Raw genomic sequence first — 25,372 nt, 5'->3', positions numbered from 1 at the left:
GGTGGATTAATCCACTAGTAAATTTATAATTTGATAGCCTTATTGAAGGCTGAGGCCTCACTGGAGGAAGTTGTTGTGGTATGTTGTTAGGGTCTGTATTTTACCCCTGAAGTTAATGACTCTGTTCCATCATGTCCTTCCACCATGATATTCTGCCTCACCACAGGTTCTGAAATTGGAGCCACCCAACCACGGACTGCAATCTCTGAAACTGGGGCCAAAATGAATCTTCCTGGTAAGGTATTTGTCAGAGTGACAAAAAGCCAACCTAACCTAGCAACATTTGCTAACGGTATTGCTCTCAGGGACTGTGCTTCTCCCAGAATAGTCTGTTCTGACTTCTAAAGAAAGAAATACAGAGGCATGTTAAAAATGAAGATAGGGGCTGGGGATATAGCCTAGCGGCAAGAGTGCCAGCCTCGGATACACGAGGCCCTAGGTTCGATTCCCCAGCACCACATATACAGAAAACGGCCAGAAGCGGCGCTGTGGCTCAAGTGGCAGAGTGCTAGCCTTGAGCTGGAAAAAGCCAGGGACAGTGCTCAGGCCCTGAGTCCAAGGCCCAGGACTGGCAAAAAAAAAAAAAAAAAAAAAAAAAAAATGAAGATAGAGAGAACCAAGCAAGTCAGCCATGCTGCCTGTGTCTGGTCTCAGGAGGGGGAAACGGGGTGACTTTCTCAAGTCAGAGATGCCTCAGCTAGGTACTTTCCCATTCCACATCTTAAACTCCCATACTCCTCATCAGTCTAAGAGGAAAAGGCAGCACCATGTATGTGCTTGTCCAAAGAGCAAGGGGTAAAGAGTTGAGGCCATGTTTACATGTAATCCCGTTTAGGATGAAGCTGATCTTGAACTGACTGGCCTTAGCTCTGATGCCCTTGCTGACTTTCAACTTCTTCATTTGAGAAACAGACCCCTATGGCATTATTGAGGAATGATGGCTAAAAATGCTTAGTGTAATAGTAGGTACTTTTAATCAGTAGTAGATTTATCACCCATCCCTCCATTTGTTTGAGGGGGGAGAATGTGACAAGGAGTAAGCTAGAGCTGTTTTTTTCCTTTCTCCCATCAAACCTGACTTTATCTGTCCCTAGCACCATCTTTAAACTATAAGCCTATACTTTAAGTCACATGCATACCTGCTCTCCACTCTCCAGTGTTTCCTTTTGTGCTACCTCATTGTTTTACTTAGTGTTTAGACTTTATTCTGTATCATCTGTTTTTGCCCATTACATATTCCTTGCATGGCAAACAGAAGGTACTAATACATGTTAGCTGAATATGCCAAAGGCCTTAAAATGATGAGTTCTACCACCTCTCAACTGTGGACCAAGCTTCCAGCCCACACACCCAAGGAAGGCAAAACACTATCTGAACCATAGCATGGAGTGTTTGGCGGGCCCCAGCTTCCATACCAATCTGATTTCCTTTCTGTGACACTAGTGTTTTTAGATGAGGGTATATGTAAAAACTGACACTAGGGTTTTTTGTTTTTTTTTTTCACAATTTACAAAATCTGTATGCTGCTGAGGTCCAGCAAGACTAGCTCAGCAAGTGTGGTAGAAGAAGAAAAGCAAGTGCACATTCATAAGGGATCCCCAGTGATTAGATACACAGCTCTTATAAAAAAACCATGGCCTAGGTCTTTTTTGCTGCTCTGCTCTAGGACATAGTAGTAGCTTGACATGGTGAATGGAAAGCAGCTCTGGGAGTCAAGGCCCTACCAGCCACTAATTCCCTGTGCTATCCAAGCTTAGCCTCAGCTCCCCAGTCCATCTCTCTCTCTGAGGCTGTGACACACGAAGGCTCCCAGCCCTGCCTGCTATCGTGTCATCAAGATGCTTTCAGCCATGCTCCTGCACCCCACTACCAAACATTCGCCCAGAATCTCATGGGAAAGGACCAAGGTATTAGCCTTTACTAGAACTTTCCATCTGATTGAACACTCGATGATCTCAGTGGCCCCTTCTGACGTGGAAATCATGCACAACTATGAAACGATCATCCCGCTCTGCCTGGACATTACACAAGAGTGGAGAAATGTGGGAGCTATCCCAGAAGGCTCAGCTGAGAGGGCGGGGTGTGGGGAGGGAATTGCAAGCCATGCATTGCCAAGACCTGCTGCTCTATTCTGCAGTGTCTTTGTGAAAATAGTAACTTTTTTTATTCCCCTTGACTGATTTATGTGACAGTTGGAAAGCAGCCCCCAGAACAGTCTGTTCCTCCCTTCAGTGCTATTAACATAAATACGTGCACGAGCCTTCAGCTCCTGCTCCTCTGTGTACGCGAGGCTTAAGGGGCCTTGAAAGCTGGAGGCTGAAGAGAAACCAGAGGAGAGGAAATGTTGTTAGAGGCACAAGAATGAAAAGGGGAAAAGGACAGGACGTTGCTAAGAGACAATGTCACGCTGGGTTATGGGATTAACAGCCAGTATCAAAGCAAGAGCTTAATGGTATGTTCTTGTAGCAGGGCCTTTTCCAAGCAAGAGCTGAGGGCAAGATTATCTAAGCAATTCCATTCCAAGTTGGGCAGAAAAGGCCCCTTTTCTTCTGGGCAGGATGAAAATATTAAGTAAAAATTAAATGATTGTGAACATAAGAATATCTTCTAGCTCTGAGGAAAGCTAAATCCTGTTACTATGTGACTTCTTCCAGTCTTTAAAATGGTAACGGGTGTTGAGAATCCCAGGGGTAGACACAGCTTGTGGCATTTTCTGAAAGTATTTGCAACCTTTTCATTTAGGGGGGTCAAACATTTTCTGCCATGCATGTAGGAAGCCCTGGTATACAACATGAGTATACTGCACTCACATCTAATATTACATAGATGATTCTACTTAATTTCAGTAAGCACCTCATAAGTTAGTGGCTGTTTTTCCCTTCTTTGCAAAGGTGGAGAACTAAAGGTATTGAGAATATATTGTGCAGGGTGACTCAGGCATTGGGGAGTAGAAGGAACCAGGGACTAGAGTTGAAATGATATGGATTAAATTGCTTCATGAATGTGTTTTGCAAGCTAATTAGCCTCCGTGAGACTCAGTTTCCTCATGTGTGGAACAGAGGGAATAAACTGTATTGTGTAAAGTTGCTGAGATGAAAGGAAGTATAAAACATACTGTCAATGCCTATAAACATTATAGCTCTCACCCTCATTGTCGTTGTTGTATTTACTGTTTGGAAAGGGAGTTTATAGAGGCATCCAGAGGAGAGTGTGTCTTGGTTAAATCCGGTGGAATGGATGGTAGGATTAGACGCATGACAGGCTAGGTAAAAGATAAACTCTCCTTAGCCATGGAAATCCTCTTGCTACTCTTTCAGCCAAACTGCTTACTCTCCATCAGTGGCTTCCATAAAGCATCCTCCTCAGAGGCCACGGGAGGCAAGGTGGCAAGCTTGGGGACTTTGTGGAGTGGGCTTCTATTTGGAAGCATGGTCTTGGAGACAAACTAGCAGCTCCCACCGGGCTAGCCATCAGAATCCCTGTAGAGATGGTTATAGTAGATTCTCCAGGCTCTGACCCTTGAGACTGTGGATCCATGGGTTTGAAAGGGCTACTGGGACCCTGTGTCTTGTGGGAGCACCCACCTAATTCTGATTATCAACCTGTTTCTAACACCATGGCTTGAAGACTGGGAAACTTTTTCTTTCAGTTACCCCACAAGGACTCAGAGGAGCCTGCAGCAATTATGTTTAGAGGCCAAAGAAGCGGAAGCCTTTTCTTGCACAAATAACCAACAGCTTTCAAACATTTGAACATTTGAAGGATAGATTTTTCTCTGTGTTCTGTGTTCAATGCAGAGCCCTAGGACTGTGATATGTGAGAAATGGCTTTGTGGGGTGAAACTAGCACCACTGAAGCCTGGGTTCAAATCCCAGTGGAGTCAGAGAAGGAGAAGGGACACTGTTCAGTTGGGAGAATAGGAAAAGATGAAATACGTAAAATGTGTGCCTAACATTGGAATACTTAATGCCACTGCTATCACTTTCATGATGCAAGAAAAAAGCAAGGCTAGAGAAATAAAAACCCTGAATTACATTTTTAGTAGTGGCTTCTAAGACTATAGGGAATAAATGCATGTTAATATTCTTGTATATTTTCATATTTTTTCTATTTTATTTACATGCAAATAAGCAGCATATTAATGACTGGCTTAAAATGAATCTTGATTTCTCTATCCAATAGACCTAAAATTTAAGCTAAGATGTTTCTTTTTTTAAGTGAGGATTTCAAGTATTCCAAATACAAAAGAAATCACTTGACATAAATATTCCTTCATGTACTTTGCAGGCCTTGAATTACAGTGTCACAAAGATAGGGAGTTACTGCTCTAAAGGTGGGCTTCGCTGAATGACTAAAGGCCAGGAGGCTTGTATTGGGAAACCAGTGCTATACCCAGTGACTCACACAGCCCCTTTACCACTTGTCACTAAGTGAAGCCAGCAAGCAGATCTAGCTCTGAGTGCAAGGATTACAGGGCTGGACAACCTGTGAGAAACCTGGACTCAGAAAATTCAAGTAAGCTGGGCCTGGTGTCCGGACCCACAGAACCTGTGGGGGTCAGAAATGTGTGTTGTTTTGCTAGTGTGTTGCACAGGAACATAGAGCTGAGGTACTATTATGTGATGCCACAGAAAATGAGAGGTCACATTATTGTCCAATGTAGCAAGAAGAGCCGAGGTAACCAAAGATTCAATATAAGGCAAGAGAAAGCTTTAAGCCTGGCAGGTTCCAAGAGTACACTGGGATGAGCTGGGATAGAAAGTATGTAAGGCTGTAAGGAAGCCTCCCTTGGGTTTGTGTATGAATTTAATATGATGCTACCAAATTTAAACTCCAATTACTGCTCCAGATAGAAGTCTGACCTTTTGGGGATGAATAATGTGATCTGGTTTTGCTTTCTATTTTGTGTTCAAATTCTTGACTCGATCTATGATCCTGCATTTCTGGAAGAAAAAAAAAAAGAAGAAGAAGAAGAGCAAAAAACTCTCCTAAAGGCATCTAGTAATGAATTTAGCATCTGGCTTTTCAGTGCAAATCCAAATTCTTAATTCCCTGTTTTTCTCTGGATTCTTTTCCCAGTGATGCACCTCATGCCCTTAAAGGGCAGTCTCCCTCCCCACTCCCCCCCACCCCCCATGCATTATCTGTTGTCTTTGGAACTGGTTTGGGATCAATGTGGAAAACAATATGGTGACCTACAAATGTGAAGTCAGAGTCTCCAGAGATACCAAACCAAGTTCTTCCCTTGCTTGCATGTGTTCCCTATAAAAGACATTATGAATGTCACATGAAACTGTCTAGGCTTTGTGTTCCCACTCAAAGGATATTGGAGCCACCACTTACATTCTGTGTGGATTTGCAGAACTGAGCTTCAGGTTGTGGATCTCTTGGAGCTGTTTTGTGGATAAAAGGAGCTGATGTACATAGGAACTGAGCAAGGGCTTGGCACAGCTCTTTTCTGAACTCTTGGCTGCTGTGATAAAGCAGCTAACCTCCTTGAGTTTTCTTACCTGCCAGGCAAACCCAAAACCACTCAGAAAGCTGCCAGGCCAGCTGCCTGAGACACGTCATCAATAGCCTGGGGAGGCAATTTGCTTTCAAAGAGAAATAGGTAGAGGGAAAGAAAAAATAAAAAAATAAAAAAGCAAGACAGTCAGCAGTGGGCCCAGCCCTAAGTCAGGACAAATTTGGCACTTGGCAGTTATAACAGCAAGAGGTGCACCACCCAGAGAGTATGTCTGTGCAGGACCTCACAAGCTCAGGACTGTCCCAAACCCACATACCTGAGAGGAAGATCTGCTGGGGTGACCCCCCTGGCACTTGAATCAGCCTATTCTCAAACCACAGTTGCCTGAAATTACCTTGCTTTGTTTTTGTAAATGCCACCATGGCCTACTGAACCTCTGTCAATCAAGTTTGTTTTCTCTCTTTAATCCTCTCCCAGGATGGGTGGAACCAATGCAGAGACTCCCTGAGAAATTGTGCAGGATGCTAAACAGCTGTTGCTAACACTTCATGGCCCTGAGACAGAATAGGGATTCAAGGCTGGGGGCTGGCCTATGGGTTACAATCTGGAAGTCTTTGCGGTGCTACTTAGTTCTGTAGTTTCTGTATTTTCATTCTGGATGATCATTACTGGTCCCTAGGAATATAAATCCTGGTTTCTTATCCTGACTGGTGATGTGGTTAGCTCCCATTCCACCATTGAGCTAAACAGGAATTGACTCAGAGTCCTCCCTGATACTCAGCTTAACTCCTTTCTATCCTCTCCATATTTATTACATGCTATCTTAGAAACTTGTCTTATTATACTCTTAGGACTATATAACATATTCAGATCTGTATTTGTATCTGCAAGTTGAGCATTGCTACCCTGCTAGCATATACTTCAGTGAGATCACGGTCTCTATTTAGTCTGCTCTTCTTCCTGTCCTCATTCACCCAATGATGAAGAATTGATTGATATTCCCACATCACAGGGGAAGAAACCAAGGTCCAACTCAGTCATCTAGCTCTCCCAAGACCATAGAATGAGTTAGTGGTAGAGTCAGGATTGAAATGAGGGAAACAGTTGCACTGTCCAATATCGTAGCTGCTTACATTTGAAGCTAACATGTGAACTGTGGTTAGTCCAAATTGTCATGTACCATGAGTACAAAATACATACTGACATTGGAAGACTTAATATAGGTTGACTATCCCATATCTAAAATGCTCGAGACTAGAAGTTTTCAGATTTCAAAACTTTTCCAATTTGTAAATACTTTATATTGAGTTTACTGGTTGAACAATCCTAATCTAAAAATCAGAACTCCAGCATGAACCAACATGGTACTCAGGACATTTTGGATTTGGAGATTAGAGATACTATAGTTGGAAGGAAGAAAGAAAAGAAAGAAAGAAAAAGAAAGAAAGAAAGAAAGAAGGAAAGAAAGAAAGGAAGGAAGGAAGGAAGGAAGGAAGGAAGGAAGGAAGGAAGGAAGGAAGGAAGGAAGGAAGGAAGGAAGGAAGGAAGGAAGGGAGGGAGAGGGGGGAGGAGGGAGGGAGGGAAGAAGGAAGGAAGGATGGAAAAAGTGTCCCATTAGTGATTTTTGCACTCATGAGAACATAAATGATAATATTTATGTATTGACTTATATGCAGTAGAATATTAAAATTAATTTTATTTTTAAAAACATGGCTACTAGAAGATTTAAAATTACAGATGTGGCTCATATTGTAGTCCTATCAAATGTCACTGTTTTATAGTTTAATCACTTTATTGCTACAACCTAGGTAGTTCTTAGAGTTGAAGGAAGAGCTGAATGACCAATGTCAGAGACAGGGCTCAAGTTCACACTCTCCTTCTCTCTGTTCTTTGGGTTGCTTCCATGTCTTCAGAACAGCTTCCTCAACAGACATGAATACAGAAGGTTAGGCCCAAAGAAGTCAGCTTCCAGGGACTGGGAATATGGCCTAGTGGTAGCGTGCTTGCCGTGTGTACATGAAGCCCTGGGTTCAATTCCTCAGCACCACATAAACAGAAAAAGCCAGAAGTGGCACTGTGGCTCAAGTGGTAGAGTGCTAGCCTTGAGCAAAAAGAAGCCAGGGACAGTCCAAGCCCCAGGATTGGCCAAAAAAAAATCAGCTTCTGGGCTCACTTCTTAAAGATAAAAAGTGTACCTCCCCCAATATCCACTCCAAACAAGACTCTCATTGGCCTATGTTGGTCAGAATGAATCCCCTGGAGCATGATGAATGATTGGCCCAGCTGGGGCTTATAATTGTCCATATGAAAAAATAAGTGGGTGACAACTGACTGGCAGTCCCCATTAAAACCAAAAGATACAAGCCAGTTCTGGAAAACTTGGATCCCAAGTTAAAGAGGATTCTTTAATAAGAAAAGGAGATATGCTGAACCACAATCTCTTTCTGGTTGCCATTGTTTCCATTATGGGAACAAGTTTAAGCAATTATGGAAGTATTGGTTAAAGGTAAAGATGGCCCCACTGGTGCCAATGTACCAAAATATTGAAGAATAGATTCAACAGGACGAACAGGAAGAAATGAAAGGAAAGTAGAAGGGAAGGAGGGAAGGAAGGAAGGAGAGAGGGAGCAAAGGGAAGGGGAGCTTTTTGTTTTGTTTTGTTTTGGGCCAGTCCTGGGACTTGGACTCAGGGCCTGAGCACTGTCCCTGGCTTCTTTTTGCTCAAGGCTAGCACTCTGCCACTTGAGCCACAGCGCCACTTCTGGCCGTTTTCTATATATGTGGTGCTGGGGAATTGAACCCAGGGCTTCATGTATAGGACGAGGCAAGCACTCTTGCCACTAGGCCATATCCCCAGCCCAAAGGGGAGCTTTTGTGGGTGGCATGTAGAAATAAGAAATTACACACACACGAGTGCCTCTTGAAAAGTACTCACCTTTGTACATTGTAAGCTCTGTCTGTTTAAGACACCCATCACTAATTACAGATAACTACAACAATGAATGTTCTTACCACCATTGGAATACTGCTGCTAACAATTTATGGAGTTCTAATAGTGCAGAACATAAAATTACAAACAGTTCTCGCCTACTAGACAAACAATCACATCAAAGTAATATTTGTTGAACAATATGCTTTGAAAAATCCCTTTAGTAAAATGGAAAACTCTCCTGTACATACTGAAATCTTTCTCTCTCTCTGTTTTTCATTTTCAAAAAAGAACCAGGTTGGTTTCTGTACTCAACACTGTTTCTCTTTTGTATGAGACCCAAACCCTGTTGTTTTCAGCCTCTCTCAGAAGGCTCTCAGCTCATCTTATCTCTACTTGCAGTATCTAAGAGCGTATCTCCCTTTTATCTCTTAGTCCTGGCAGCCACATTTCAGCACAGTTCATGAAAATCAAGAACATTGGGTATCAGGACTTACAACAATAGACAGGAGAAAGATCTTGGAGCAATTAATAGACAATCCAGCCTGGCCTCAGGAACCCAATGCATATGTTGAAATCCATTTAGAGAGTTCTCTATATTAACTTCATTAAAGAGATGTTTTGAAAAGTCTGTGCTCATATTCCTTATTCACTGTTTTCTTTCCCAAAAGGTAAAGTGTGAGTTTTTACCCTCTTATTTTCTTTCTGACTACTCAGTTTCACCAAGACAAAGAGGCTAAACTCTTAACTTTCTAGCCCCAATGGCAGGGTCTTGTCTGAACTCTAGGGGCAGAAAGAACTGCTCTTTGTTAACAGATGCCTGAAGCATTATGAAAATAAGAGTCAGGTTTCTTGGCTAGGAAGATTGCATTTAGGGGAAAGAACTGGAAAGAAGAGTTGCTTAGTGGCTAGTATACATGATATTTGCTCATCATATTCATGGATGCCATAAACAGTTGAGGCTGTGTTTATGTAAATGTGTTTAAAGAAGTACTTTTTAGAAGTGAGGTATGATCAGACAAAGTTTAGGAGTTTTGTTTGAATCAGTTCTCATTACACAATTACAATTTGGGGCAAATGGTTGCTTTACAACTCATTAAAAATGAGTTCTCTAATATGTCTGTCCTCTTTAGAACGAAGACTGGAAAAATCATCCTTAAAGGTAGCAAATTGTGGTTGAGGCCATATTTTCCTCTCTGGAAGCTTCTTGTGTTTAATTAAACCTGTGAATTAAATGTTGTGGGTTTTTTTTTTTAATCCATCTCATTTTAAATCCCAGCCTGTGCCTTTCTGGCACAGGGAGTGAATATACATGTCTAGCTTTGCAGCTAATGGTGACTCACTGTTATAACCAAATGGAAGGGAAGAAAACACATACACACAAAAAAAACCTTCTTCTCTTATGGCAGAACACAGACTATCACTTCTAGAACAGTGAGTAACTTCTAGCTGAACATTGCCAGATTTGACTTAAAGGGACCACAGCATGGGTTTTTGTGTGTGTGTTCATTTATAGACTTGGATAGACTTGGTGTCTGAGTTTATTTATTTAAGAGTGTAGAAAGTGGGCACTGGTGGCTTATGTCTGTAATCCTAGCTACTCAAGAGGCTGAGATCTGAGGATCGTGGCTCAAAGCCAGCTTGGGGGGGCGGGGTGCAGAAAAGTCCATGAGACTCTTATCTCCATCAAAGCCAGAAGTGGCCCTGTGGCTCAGGTGGTAGAGTGCTAGTCTTGAGCAAAGGATTCTCAATAACAGTGCCCAGGATGGGAGCTCAAGCTCCAGAACTGGCAAAAGAAGAAAAAGAAAAAGGCTGAGGTTGATTGTATGCACAAATAGCCAAGCATCCTCCGTTAATTATTTGCCTGTGTGAATTAATGACTATGATGTGAGTCTTTATAAGAATAGAGGACTGGGAGTGTGGCTTAGTGGTAGAGTGCTTGCCTGGCTTACACAAAGCCCTGCGTTCGATTCCTCAGCACCATATAAACAGGAAAAGCCGGAAGTGGTGCTGTGGCTCAAGTGGCAGAGTGCTAGCCTTAAGCAAAAAGAAGCCAGGGACAGTGCTCAGGCCATGAGTCCAAGCCCCAAGACTGTCAAAAAAAAAAAAAAAGAAAGAAATGAAAAAACCCACTTCAAAATATTTCTTGATCATTCAGTTTATTTTTTTAAAAAACAAGCTTTTAGCTGTAAAATCCTGTTAATACTTTTTCTTCTAATTCAGATAGTTCTCCTATCCTATGAGATCTAAGGGGCTTTGCCTTGATGTTTTTAGTATCTGGAAAAAAAGAAATAGTTTGGTATGAAATGGTTAAGACTTAACTTTCCATAATCAAGTGTTGAGCCAAGTGAATTACAGTTATCAACAACTCCCAAATTACTGGACAGGAGATTTGGGGTTCAGTTTTCAGTGGTCCAAACATGTACCTATCCATGGCCTTTGTATATGCTCTTCCCTCTACTTACAATTCCGTGCACACTCTTATTTCTCTGGCTATCTCCTCAACATTTCTCAGTTTAATATCACATCCTTGACACTGTCTGGATACTCTTGCTCTTCATGAAATAATTGTGATTTTTATATGAAAAATTAAAATTCATCAATCGAGTAAATATTTATGGTCTTCACTGGTATAGTTGCTGCGAGTAGCAAGCACTACACTTCATAGTGTAAGTCCTCTTAGATATATTTTTGGAGGAGTCAACTCATTGATGTTCCAATTTAAACAGACTCTCCAAGTTTGAGAGTAAATGGAAAATAGATTCTCACCCCATTCCACACACCATAGAGGTCTAATAGTAATCTCCTGCTTCACAAGACAGGGCTACATATGATTTTACAATGGTTCAAAAATTTCAATCAACAACCCAGGCTTTGATAACCTCTCCCAATAACAACATCCCTGCCCAGAATTGCTTCCACAATTGCCCATGGTAGCCCTCACAATCCTGGCCTCCTCTCAGCCTCTCCCCTGTAGAGTTCCTTCCCACCATGAGTCAGTCTTCTGATTCCTGACTTCCAAGATTATTGTATACCTTTAAGGTTAGGTCACTGGCTGGGTTCATCTTGGTTGTCATCTTGATTTGATGGAGAAGCACCTCGGAGGTTAGTAAAGTACAACTCTGGGTGTGTCTAGGTATGTTTCCAGAAAGGACCTGAAGGGGGGTGTCACTATCCTAGGGCCCCCAAGGACACAGATGGAATCAAGGGGAAAAAGAGAAAGGCAACTTGCCTGCCTTCCTTCCTTCCTTCCTTTCTTCCTTCCTTCCTTCCTTCCTATCTTTTTTCCTTCTTGTCTTGTTTCCTTCTTTCCTTCCTTTTTCTTGAGGTTGTGGGGAATGAACCACAGGTTTCAGGCACACTAGTCACTTGACCACTTTTTGATTTTTTTTTTTAACCAAAGCAGTCTTGTTGCTCTCTGGTCATATAAGTTCTTGCTAGGGATATCAGATTCTTGTATCATGGCTGTTCTACTCTCTTTTAGCTCCCAGGCTTCAAGGTCAAAAATGGTTTGATATGTTCCTTTTAGTGTTTAATATTTTCACAATAAAATAGCACATGGTCATAAAGATAAATCCCACATTATACATAGATATATAAGGCACACTGCAGTCATTTCTGTGACTTGAGGTTTAATAGTCTGGATCTGGATCTGTCGAAGCTTTCATGATTGTGTTTATGAGTATGTACATATGAATAAAGTGATTTTTTTCTATAATTGAGATTACTGAACAGGATTCTGTAACTTCAAAAAATCTCACCAATATATTATGGATATTTTTAGATAAGAGCAATAGCTTACATTTAATAAGTTATTTAGGTACTACATCACCACACCCAATTCTCAAAATAGCACCATGGGCAGTTAGTATGAAAGTCCCTGCTTTATAGATGACACAATAAAGCAGAGAATTAAAATGAGTGCTTGTAATTGCTGATCTGGGATTTGGTCTTTAGAAGTAAAACTGCAGAGTCTGAACTCAGCCATTCTCTACTGTGTCTTGTCACTGTGTAGACATCCGACTCTCACTTCTCAGATCAGCTCACAGCATTCATTCCCTCCAGACTTGCATTATGCTTTTGACTTTGGATTTTTCTCCCTTTCCTCTCCTGGGAAACCCTTCAGCTTCCTGTGTGCTTGGACTGCCTCTCCAGACTTGCTATATTTTTGCTTTGTCTGTGCACTGTGAATAGCATTTGTCTTCCCTCAAGGTGTGTTTTGGGCCTGATAAACTGATCCCAGAGAAGATTAGGGACTTTGTAAAAATCTGGCGTCCTCTTTATGTGGCCCACAAATCCTTTTCTCTTGGGTTTAAAGGGTTACTTTTTCTTTTCCTCCTACTTTAATTTTGATTCTATTCATTCCTAACCTACTTTATGGTCTCCTCCTGAACTTTCCTAACAGTGCTTTGGGAGTGTCCCTGCAGCCTTAACTTCTTTTCCTGAGAAAAAAGGAAAACATCATTCAATGTGGGCTAGAATAGAAAGGGGGATGGGAAGGGAGCAGTGGAAAGTGGAGCAACTGGGTTGGTTTATGTTTTGGGAAGCTAGGGTGATGAACCTCCTAAGTCCATACCATGTCACGATCTCGGGGCGCACCCAGTCCTCATCTAGTCATCAGGCCTGTGAGAACATGCCATCTGAAAATGAAAGGGAAGCCCTGGGACTCAGGTGAATCCTAGGCCGTCCTGTTGGTACAGGTTTGTGTGCATATTCACTCTGGCGAGAAGCAAAATCCAGAATAGCCAAGACTGGCTTCTTGGCTGAGAACTCTGGACTCTTAACAAGACACCATGTCTTTGTCTTTTTCTAAGGGGCAGTTGAGCCATAGATTGTGAACCCATCACCTCTCAGATGGACCTCCTTTCTGGGAGTTACTATGCAACCCTTGAAGTAGCAGTAATCACACAACATTCATGACTGAACGTGCAGTATTGTCACTATAGAGTGTTGAGGGGCTGGAGATGTTGAGTGCTTGCCTAGTTAATACAAAGTCCTGGGTTCCATCCCCAGCATTCACCCCCTCTATATACCCCAAAGGGGGAGTTGAGCAGGAGTTGGTGATGCAGGAGGAGTTAACAAACAGACAAACAGTTAACAGCTACAATTGCAATCAACACATATTGACTGCCCACAGGATTGTGTCTATTAAAGTCATTTGCAGTTATTTTTAGACTCAAAGTGAGAACGTTCTGGGATCAACTAGTAATGTCTGAAATGGCATGACAAGGAGCTTAGTAGTCCTACATCTGCCATGTAGTCATGTATCTCTCATAAAGATATGTTGTGAAGGCATATAAAACTGGAGTGCCAGATTATCTCTGTTATATTCAAGTTAGAAATAGAATAGAACCTTACACATTAAGTTTCAGATGCTCCATTTTCCCATATAGCCAATAGAAATTATAATTCTTGGTTATTTTTATTTGAAAGGATACAGTTCTCAGTAAAATATCTGGAGTAACAAAACTTGATAAGTAAAAAAAAAAAAAAAAACCACAAACACATTAAAAATGGTAGCACCATAACAATATCACTAGGAGAAGGAATAATGGACATATTTGTGACCACCCTATTACTACATTACTTAGTGATTCTGAAGATGATTTCCCTCTCGGCCTTTTCTTTAATACTGATGGGCTTCATGGTTCTATGTTATTTATTGTGCCCTAAGTGCTAGGGTATGTCTTACCATTAATAGAAGTTTAGATTAGGCTTGACTGATATTTCCTTAGTTTTAAAACTTTATTTGCAATAACATGGCTCTCATACTGCCTAAAGACTAAAATGTGATGCTTCACTTGGTTGCATTTAGTTGTGTGCCTGTGGGCAAATTATCAAATACTCTGAGGCTTGGGTTTCTAATTAATTAACTGGGCATATTTATTAGTGGATTGTCATGAGAGGCTATTTAGATAATCCAATCTTTGGGAGCACATGGCAGAGAGATACTCTTCTAAGGCATTAATAATATAATAATTATTATTTTAATGCATATGCCTTCAATTTGGGGAAAGAGGAGAAATTGAAAACAAAAGTAGTAGGAGTTAATGTTTTCTATGTTGCTCTCAACAGAGGAGCTAAATTGCTTCTGGTCTTTTCATCCAAGGACCAGGTTGCCACTAAAGTGTAGAATGCTTGGCTGACTTTAATTTCAACTTCAGAAAAGCAATCAATAGCATATACTTACAATAAAAACATTTCTATTTATTTAAAACTCAAATTTACATGTTTCTGTGGTTTGAATGTTTTCTATAGGTGTTTATAAGTTGAAAACACAGCCCTCCAATTTATATATTAGGGATGTTTGAATGTGAAGCATTTGGGGGGTATGGGAATGGGAGCCCCACAATGGCATTAATGGCTTTATAAGAAGCAAGAAGAAAGCTGGCACACAGTATACTACCTATAATGCGCAGGCCTACAGCCATTGTGGGATGGAGTATGAGGCCCTCATCAGATACTGAGCAGGTGCCAGCACCATGCTTGTGGACTTTCCAGCCTACAGAAACCACTAGCTGAATCAACTTCCATTCTTTCATATTACCTGGCCTCAGGTGTTTCTTAGAGCAACATACAATGGACTAAGATAACTGGATATCCTTTCGGGTTCCTTCTAGGATTGTTAAGATTTGACAAGTATAAGCCACAGGGAAGAAGGTAACTCAGGACATATGCTTGATAAATGCAGGAAAGAGATGTCACACAATATGAAGATGCTAAGGGAAAGCTCTGAAACCAGGGAGCCCACACCACCTCGCAGGTGGGTACTTACTGGGTTTTGAAGGGCAAGATTCTTTGCTCCCCCATCCCTCTGTGTCTTCATCAAGTAGAGAAAACAATAGTTCCTTCTTCACACAATTGGTGGGCTTATTAATCGTTATTGTGTTATTAATAATTGATAGGCATGAAGACTTTGAATTAGCCACCCAACACAGCCAAAGGGTTCCAAAAATGACAGCTATTGTCTCTGTGAGGTTACTGTCACTAACGGATGCTAAGATTTGAATGTCATCACTTCCTGTAATAAACATATTCGTGCCTGTCATCTGACAAAAGGGGGGGTGTCAAAGGGCAATGTGGGTGACATCCTCCCATCCTCAGTGCATGGAGAACAGAAGCAAGGGGAGAGACTGCTTTGTGCTGAGAGCACTCAACTAGAGCTGGGTTTCAAGTCCCCCCAGTCGGGATGTCTTATGCTCTTCTAAGCATCTGGGTCTATCTGTGATGTTGTAAAGTGGGAAAGGTGACCTGAAATTATAGCAAAGGCACCATGTGTTGGACATATGAGCATTCTGTAAATTCTGGAGAACATTATCTAATACTACAATGACATTATGGTTTGCCATATTTACAAGAGCCTCTAAATACTTGCAAACATTTCCTTAGCATTTCTTCCCAACAAACAGAAGAGACATGACATTTATTATTACCCCTAGGCAGAGAGGGGAGTTTAAATCCAGGAGGCAAGTGATTTGCTATAAGCCAACCAGCCTAATAAGGAGCAGTGGATGTGACCCCCAAGCCTCGCATTCAAAACCTTGGTTGTTTTCTGACCAGTGTTGCTTCTTTCATAATAATAATAACAATAATAATAATATTATTAAAACATTCTCTAATAGAGTTCCAATGTGGTCTGTTTTAGTTTTTAGTAAATTAAGTGTATTCTTCCCATCCAGAGACAAAGTGGTCTGTCTTCTAGAACTCCCCCACCCCAATATCTTCCTTCCCAGTTTGTCTTCAAGATAATGCATACAAATAATTTACAAATGCAAAGGAGAGATTAGCCAAACAAACTTGACTATTATTTTAGAGCTCTAAGCAGAGCAAGCAAATACTATAATTGCTAGCAAATGCTTTATTGCCTGCATTATCTCCCTATGCTAGCCATAATGCAAAGGCCACTTCACCTCAAATATTCTTTAAGAATCAAAGCTGTTATTTCACCCATGTTATTATAGCAGTTTAAATTTTCAATTACATTGCAAATGGTCATTTGGCAGTCAGATGTGTCCCGTACATCATTTTTTTTTCCAGTTCCTGAAATTGCTGCTCATGTCACGTGGCTCTGTATTACCATCAATTCACAATATGCCCATCCTTGGATTTCTTTTGACTAAAAAAAAAAAAAGGTAAGATATCTATGGGCAATTCAGGGTTTGTAGATTGAATGGAAAGGCAAAAGTTCAAGCTGACCTATGGTGAATGTATCTAAGCTGATGGCCTCCAGCAGGGTGGTATAGAACAGAGTGAGGCAGGGGTTGACGATGTATGGCACAGGTGACTTTCAACCCTCAACCCCTCTGAAATACCCCTCTGTGGGGCAAGAGACTGGCACAGGATAGGAAGCAATATAAGTTTTCACTCTCAGAAAGGCTTAGAGTGTAACCACAGGTAATACATGTCATAGCAGGATCAGGAAGGAAAACAAGTATTAAAATTTGTATTGTAAGACCCTTGTTTTTTAAAATAATAATAATAATAACAACAACAACAACAAGAAGAAAGCCAGGCACTAGTGGCTTCATACCTATAATTCTAGGTACTCAGAAAGCCAAGATCTGAGCATTACAGTTTTGAGCCAGCCCAAGCAGAAAAGTCAATGAGATTCTTATCTTCAATTAACCACCAAAAAGCCAGAAGTGGAGTTATAGCTTAAGTGGTAGAGTCTGAGCATTGAATGAAAAAAGATAAGCAATGGCACCCAGGCCCTGAATTCAAGTCCAAGTGCACACACACACACACACACACACACACACACACACACACACAAGTGAAAAGAGCAAAACAGATTCCAAGGATAGATCCACTGGAAATGATGCTTATTTTGTGGGATTGCTCCAAATTATTGCACTTAAGTAAAAAATGAAACAAGATAAAGGAACCCATTGGCTCATACACAGATGTTGGTAGATCCAGGTGATGCACCTTCTTCATCTCCATCTAGAAGCTGCGGTCTATATTTATCTCTCCCATATGCCATAACACAAGAGCTTTTTCATCTGTTCTTTTTTTTTCTTCTTCTTTTGCTGGTCTTGGGGCTTGAACTCAGGGCCTGGGCACTGTCCTTGAGCCTCCGTATGCTCAAGGCTAGTGTTTTACTACTTGAGCCACAGTGCCACTTCTGGCTTTTTCTGAGTAGTTTATTGGGGATAAGAGTCTCACCGACTTTCTGGCCTGGGCTAGCTTTGAATTGCAATCCTCAGATCTCAGCTTCCTGAGTAGCTAGGATGACAGGTGTGAGCTACCAGCATCTGGCCACAAGAGCACTTTTGAGTAGCTTCAGCAGAAGCCTCAGGAAAGAGGGCAGTGGAGGCCTGGAGGTCCCCTGTTCCACATCATGGCGGGGTTAGCTCGCAGTGTAGTGAAAGCCTTGTGGATGGAGCTGGACCACAGCCATGACAGTTATTTCCTGAAATGGAAGCATTTGGCAGAGAAAAATCACATGTTCTCTACTTGGTGATTTTTCACCTGCCTTTTGCTAGATTAATGTTTTCTAGTTTCTGATATATTCCTTTCTCTTTTTGTCAAGTTATTATTTTGTGAAGGGTTTTCATTCTCAAATGTTTGACGACTATCTTAGAGAAGGATCCAGATTAGAGATAACAAAAATTTAGGATAGACAAAATAATGTAGGGGGTTGAGGAAACAGCTCCATGATTTATAGACTTCTTGCTGTCTCTACTGTTGAGTTCACAACTTGTAATAAACGTGTATTATCTAATGATAAGGTTCTAATGTTTTCTTTTGAAAAACACTGTGAGGTAGGAAGAGTCAGGCACCTAGGGGATCCTGAATTTCAGGCTCAGAGATGCCTTACCTATGGATGGTTGCCAGTTGGCTTAGGGCGTAAACAGTCAGTTTGCCGATGGGAGTAGCTACGCTGGCCCCACTTAGTGGGCACATAGATGATTACCCACATCAGCAATCATAAAATTAGCACTGTTGTGTCTACTTGTATTAACCCATTCAATGTTCATAAAATCCATCCCAGGTTGGTCTTACTGATGTCTACCTTTCATAGGTGAACAAATAGGCACCAGAAAATAAATCAGTCTGTTACAGGTAGCTGTAAGGGATGGCCACACCCAAAAGTTTCTGTCTAGGGCCATGATAAAAGTGATATTCCAAGAAAAGCTGATGAGGCAGCAGAAGCAACAGGCAAAGGAAGTGAAGGCAGGAGCAAGAAGGTTCTTTAACAAGAATGTCACACACACACACACACACACACACACACACACACACACACACACACACACACACACCTCTCTGAGTTGTACAATGCCTGAAGATGCAAAGGATGGGCCCTCATTTTCCCGTTCAGCTTGTTCACCTAGGCCCCTTCATAGTACTCAATCACATGACATAGTGTCATCACGTCAGCACAGCCTGAGAAAATGCCACTCACAGAGTGACAAGCATCCTGCATGTGTCTGCTCAGCCCAGTTATTAGCTATATGATGTCAAAGGAAGCCATCATTCTCCTGGAATGCCTGGCTTGATGTCTCTTGTGGCACTGATTGCATTGTATTGGACATTATCACATGCTCAGATGAACCTTTGCCTTGCAAGATGTCACCCTTAGGGGAGACCTGTGCTTTAGTCCTGTCTGAAGGAACACAATTCTCAACTCATAGCAGTTGCCCAGGAACCATTTGAAACAGAGCTGCCTCCCTGTAATTGATGGATCCCTCTGCTGTGATTTCTATCTGAGGGAACACTGACCCTTGGTCGGTCTCCTAACACTGATCTTGCAATAGAGAAAAGAATCAGCCTTCTTTTCCCCCCACTATTGCCCTCATGGGGTGCTAAGGAATGCCTTGTGACCTCACCACAGGAAATTCTGCCTCTCCCCTCCCCCCACCCAGTAGACATCCAGGGAATACCTGCAGGGGCTGGGTTGTCACCACCTCTGACAGAACCAGAATATGTATTCTCTGCCCACCTCCTACCAACGAGAAGGAGGATGTCACCAGACTATGGGCCATTTATTTAAACTATTTCTCGCTGGAACAAGTGCCTTCAAAAGGCAATATGAAATGCAGCTTTTACAGACTGGTTTTTAATGTGTGAGGCTGCTTGAGGTCCGGAAGGAGAGGCCGATGGGCATGTGCAGCCTCCGTGGAGACAAGGCAGTGAAGGTCCTCTGAAGGGACAGGGGCCACCAGGACATGCTTTGCAAGCATTTGTAGCTGTTCTTTGAGATTGTTTCCTTGGGAACAAGGACACTGGTAGAAAATAGAGCAAATCTCCAACCAGCGAGTTCCAGCTATAGCCTCTCTTACCAACCTTTGCTAAGGCTACTCTACCCCTCATGATGCTCCATCCTGCTCTCTAGCTCCTCGAGTGCCCCATCTTATTTTCAACCCAGGGCCTTTGCACTTGCCATCTGGCCACCTCCCAAGATTGCCTTCTTTCTGTTCCGTTGCATCAAGTAGGTGATTCACATTTGACCTCTTCCATGAGAGCCATTCAAGGGATTCACCCTAATGTCATTCTCCCCTGGTTGCTGTTTCTCTTCTTTTGATTGTGTCAAGACTGGGGCTTGAACTCAAGATCTGGGTGCTGACTCTAAGCTTTTTCACTCAAGGCTGGTACTTGACCCACAGCTCCAGTTTGGGCTTTTTGGTGTTTCATTGGAGATACGAGTCTCACAGACTTTCCTGCCCAGGCTGGCTTTGGACTGTGATCCTCAGAATTCAGCCTTCCGAGTAGCTACAAGGATGAGACACCAGTGCCCAGCTGTTGGGGTTTGGGGACAGGGAGTCTAACAACAGCCCAGGCATGAGCTACGAACACCCAGTGGCCTCCACTGCTCTCTTCCAGCTTCTTTTTAAATGTCTTAGCTCTTACTGCCATCCAGTTGTTTTCTCTCCTGGTTTGTTGATTCTGCATTGTCTGATTTCCTAGACTGTGAGGTTCCCTTAAGAGCAAGGTCCTCAGAGCTATTTAGCTATGTCCAGCTCCATCTTTATACAATGCCCTATACCCCATCCCCCATCCCCTGGGCTCAGTCAAGACACCATCCTCTTAGCCCCTGGCTGTGGGAAAGACAACTTTGCTCTTTCACAGGCAGACCAAGTTAGAACCTAACTCTAAGTTTGGAACCTGACAAACCTCTTTGATGTAGCATCTCACCCAGTCTAATTTTCCAATGCTATTTCTGCTGAGCCTTGAGATTTATATGTTTAGTACTTGCTGGCATTTACAGGAATTCCTGTTGGAGTTTGACCTACTGTAGAGTTAAAGAGTCATGTTGACTCTGTACATCCAGCTCAATCACAGCTTCTTAGAACTCGTGGAAATTCTCCAATGTCTGGGGGTATTCTGTGTACCAGTTTTTGTTCCTCAAATGTCACATGTACCAGGCTTTACTGGGACCCTTCCTTTCTTCCTTCCTTCCTTCCTCCCTTCCTTCCTTCCTTCCTCCCTCCCTCCCTCCCTCCCTTCCTTCCTCTCTCTCTCCCTCACCCCTCCCTTTCTCCCTTTCTTCTTCCTTCCTTCCTTCTTTCCTGTCATCTTTGAGTAGTTGTACAGTGTTTCAAGTCAACATGTTAATGTATAAGTACAATACATCTTGATCAATGTCACCCCCTCCGTCATGCTCCATATTAGGAATCCTGAATGAAAAAGCAAAAGGTTTAAGGACCACAGGTGCCACAGACATTATTATGTTGTGTTCATGTCCAGAAATGTAAATCTGCTCAGTAATGCACCTTGAGCTGCTTTCCTTTCATTTCCAACCTCACTTCCCATTTGTCCTCCCAATGCTTCCAGTCAATTCACCTCCCAAATAAAACTACGTAAAATCTTAAATTCTTAAGGAGTCACTTAAATTCACCTCCCAAATCAAACCACTTACATCCTTTCTTTTCAGGATTTACTTCTGGCACACTCTAATCTGAGGCAACATTCCATGGGTACACATGGCAAAATAAACAGGGAGAACATAGCCAATCAGTTCCCTCTCCACAGGACCTGTTTCTTCTCCACTGTGCTCATCTGCATTGTGAAATTCCGAGAGAGGCTTGTGACAGCATTCCATTTATTTGGTCATGGAGTTTGAGGCAAAACAGATTCCCTCCCTTCACCCTGCCCCCGGGTGTGTGTGTGTGTGTGTGTGTGTGTGTGTGTGTGTGTGTGTGTGTGTGTATGTTGTTATTGTAGTTTGTTTTTGATTTTGTGTTTGTTGTGCTGGTCCTGGGGTTTAAACTCAGGGCCTGGGCACTGTCCCTGAGCTTTTAATTTTTTTTAATTGTTGTTGTAAAGATAGTGTATAGAGAGAGAGGTTGCAGTTTCTTAAGTAAGGTAATGAATACATTTCTCTTTGGAAAATGTCACCCCTTCACTGTCTCTCAGGTTTTCCCTCCCACCCCACCCACAAGTTGTTGTATAGTTCATTTCTGACATAGTGTCTAGTAAGTACCATTGCTGCATTTGTTCACCTGTTGTCCTTCTAGTTCTGTAACCCCCCCTTACCTTCCCAAATGAACAAAGAAGCCAAAAATAAAAGAATAAATAAACTTCTTGTTTCCAATCCCTGAGCTTTTTTGCTCAAGACTAGCACTCTACCACTTGAGTTACAGCTCCACTTCCAGCTTTTTAGTGGTTAACTGAAGAGTCATATGGACTTTCCTGCCCGGGCTAGCTTTGAACCATGATCCTCAGATCTCAGCCTCTTGAACAGCTAGGATTGTAGGCATGAGTCACCTGCACACAGCAATTGTTTGGTGTTTTTGTTTTTGTTTGCTTGTTTTTAACAAAGGAAGTCCACCCTTCCGTTTACAAAGGAAGAATGTGGAGTCAAATTGAGTAACACCCTTCAAGAACTTTCTTTTGTTGTTGTACAGAGGGTTGAACCCAGGGCTTTGTGCATCCTAGGCATGCACTCTATGCTGAGCTACGTCCCCACCCCTAGCAAACATTGTTTATTAGATGAGAGTTGCCTGGGTCCCAAATTTCACATTGTTGAAAGAGTTGGGAACAAGTAGCAGTGTTCCCACAGCCATCCACATCTCTTGGCAAAAAATATGGCCTTTGTGGATTCATTCTGTTTTGAGAGTTATATAAGATTCAGGAAAGGGTCAAGGCCTCTTTCTTCCCAGGCTTACTCACCCCAAGTCCCCGGATGTAGCTCCTGTTCTTCCTCTCAGTCGTGCTGGAAGTCACAGGATTAGAAATGAGCTTTTGGGAACTGACACACTGGTGGTTCAAGAACTGGGGATGATGTGTCACTGGTGACTCAATCGTTCATGCTGTGGGGCCTGGTGGAGCCTCCCTCTGGTGAGGGCAAATGAGCATTGAATTCAGAGTTGCCCCAAAAGTCCTCCCAAAGTGACCGGTGCTCCACATAAAAGTATAGCTGTGTAAGACTGCACTTAGCTGGAGTACCAGGGGAACATCCTGAAGCAAAGAGGCCTGTAGGAGAAACAGGAAATGTGTGGTGAAATGATCTATGTAGGGACAGGTAGCCCCAAGGCTGGGGATTGGAAGGAAACAGGCCTGGGGGGACTTGATGAGTGGGACTAGCTTTCTGAAGGCTAAAAGAGAAGGGTAGGAATGTTGTGGTGAGGTGAGTGTGGCCAGATCAAGTCCATGGACTCACTTTGTGATCTTCTGTGAAGTTGTCTTAGCCTTCCCATCCTCATCTTCAAAAGAGAGTAAAACCCACTGCAAGAGAATGGAAGGACTAAGTGAAATTGTAATATGTAAGGAAAGGGTCATAGCAAATTTGTCTGTTTTGTGCTCAAAGCTCAATAAATGTTATCACGTTAATTTTTGTGTTTTGATGTGCCAGTCCTGAGGCTTGAACTTAGGGCTTAAGTGCTGTTCCTGAGCTTCTTTGTTCTACCACTTGAGCCACAACTCCACTTCCAGGTTTTTGGTGGTTAATTGAACATAAGAATCTCAAGGAGTTTCCTGCCTGGGCTAACCTTAAACACGATCCTCAGATGTTAGCCCCCTAGATAGCTAGGATTATAGGGGTGAGCCACCCGTGCCTGGCTACACTATTTATGTCACTCATGTTAATTTACTTATCTCATTGGAGAACAGGAATGCAAAGTCAAGTATTTCTAGCTGGAGTCTTCCCTATTGACTGCTATCATGTATGTCCTGGGTTGACAATACTGGGATTCTGAGTTAACCTGAGAATATCAAGTTTTTGAAAATATTTAAGAAATGAGCATGTAGTGAAAATGATCATGAGTTTTTTTTGTAACAAAATGCTTTATTTATGGTGGGGTTTTTTGGGGGCAGTACTGGAGTTTGGAGTCAGAATTTTATACTTGCTCAGCTGTTACTTTACCTCTTGAACCGTGCCTATAAACTCTGTGTGTGTGTGTGTGTGTGTGTGTGTGTGTGTGTGTGTGTGTCTGTGTGTGTGTGTGTGTGTGTGTATTTTGGAGATGGAATTCTGAAGATTTTCTGGCCCAGGCTAGCCTGAGACAATGATCTTCCATGTGCCAGCTTCCCAAGTAGCTAGGATGACAGGAGTAAGCTGCCAGAAGGTGGCACAAAATATATTCTTTAAAATTTTGATATCATTACCCACCCCATCTTACTTTTTTAATGCTTAATGTTTCATTGTTGTTGTGTTGTATTGTTTTGTTTTTTCCAGAGCTGAGGACGGAACTCAGTGCCTTGCACTTGCCAGGCCAGTGATATTCCACAGAGAAAAATCCCCAACCCCTTGAAATAGTTCAAATAAAAGTAGATTTTTAAAGTGAAAATTGTAAAAATTGGACTGCTTGATAATAGAATTTGGGTGATGTAATGAAGCTTTTATAATTGTTCCTCCAAAAGGTGAAAAACCTGCTAACGTTCCAATTTCCTTCCTGACCTAAATGTTGACTTAGGAGTTACTCATTTCCTTATTTCTGGAAAAATAAAAGTGTATAAAGGCCCACCTCCTACTAAGAGTTGATAAGAGATTATGAATCAAGCTTGAAAAAGAAGTTTGATCAGACAGTGGCTCAAGCCTGTCATCCTAGCTACCGAGGAGGCTAATCTCTGCAGGATTGCAATTTGAAGCCAACCTTGGCTGAAAAGAATATGAAATGCCATCTCCAATTCACCAGAAAAAATGACTGGACTGAAGATATGGCTCAAAGGGTAGAACACCAGCCTCAAGCAAGCTGAGCAAGCATAAGGCCTCTGAGTTCAAACCTCTGTACTGACAACAGCAACAAAAAATGTTTTAGTTGCTAAGGGACATGATAAAGATCAGGTCTCCTCCTTGCAAACAGCCACAAAGATGTCACTAGCAGGTTGCGGGTTCAGCTCAACACAAGCATTCGTCCGGCTCTTGGAGCCACACAGTGGTCCCTACATTATTTGGCACTCCTCTTCAAGCAGGTGTTCCCACACATCAGCAGACCATAGTGGGTCCCAGAGCTGAAAGTGTGTGCTCAGGAAGCTGCATAGGCATTGCTGTAGAATCTTGATAAAGCACTTGCAGCTTGCATTTGACTTTGGATACTCCTACCAAAAGGAGGGGGAAAAAAAATTAAAAAGAGGAAAGTCTTGCCAGATCTACTCCTTCCTCCTCTCCCCAGAAGGGAAGCCACAGCAGCAGCTTAACCTTTGCTCCCCAGCAGGTATCTTTTGTAGCATCCACAAGAGTATCTCCATGAACAATCATTTATTATATGCCTACTATGTGTCCTATAGGGCAAAGCGCTACCTCAAAGAGGAGAGAGAACGCAGTAAATTTTCTTTTGCTAGACTCTTGGCAAATGTTTCCGAGGTAAATCAAGATTTATACGAAGCTTAAGACAGGGGATGTGGGCTCCAGATGGTACTTGTGTGAGTGTGAAGTCTGAAGTAAAACAGGCCTGACCTCAGAGTGGAAGGAGCACGTTTTGGCAGATTGTGAGAGCATCCGTCACTCGAAGACACTCGAGGCACGGCTTTTGTAGGAAACTGGGGGAAGTGACATGTGTCTCTTTGAAGGTCTTGGTTCTGGAAGAATATAC

General features: G+C 42.3%; 1 long non-coding RNA gene across 1 annotated transcript; it reads left to right on the top strand.

Moving 5' to 3' along the window:
- The first annotated feature begins 2,875 nt into the window (after positions 1–2,875).
- Positions 2,876–24,889, top strand: LOC125358719. The gene is made up of 3 exons (XR_007212367.1): positions 2,876–2,891; positions 9,238–9,243; positions 24,644–24,889. It is a non-coding gene; the product is annotated as an uncharacterized LOC125358719 (long non-coding RNA).
- The last annotated feature ends 483 nt before the right edge of the window (positions 24,890–25,372 follow it).

This window comes from Perognathus longimembris, chromosome 10, assembly GCF_023159225.1.
Source record: "Perognathus longimembris pacificus isolate PPM17 chromosome 10, ASM2315922v1, whole genome shotgun sequence".
Taxonomy (NCBI): domain Eukaryota; kingdom Metazoa; phylum Chordata; class Mammalia; order Rodentia; family Heteromyidae; genus Perognathus; species Perognathus longimembris.
This window is presented reverse-complemented; position numbering and strand designations above follow the sequence as displayed.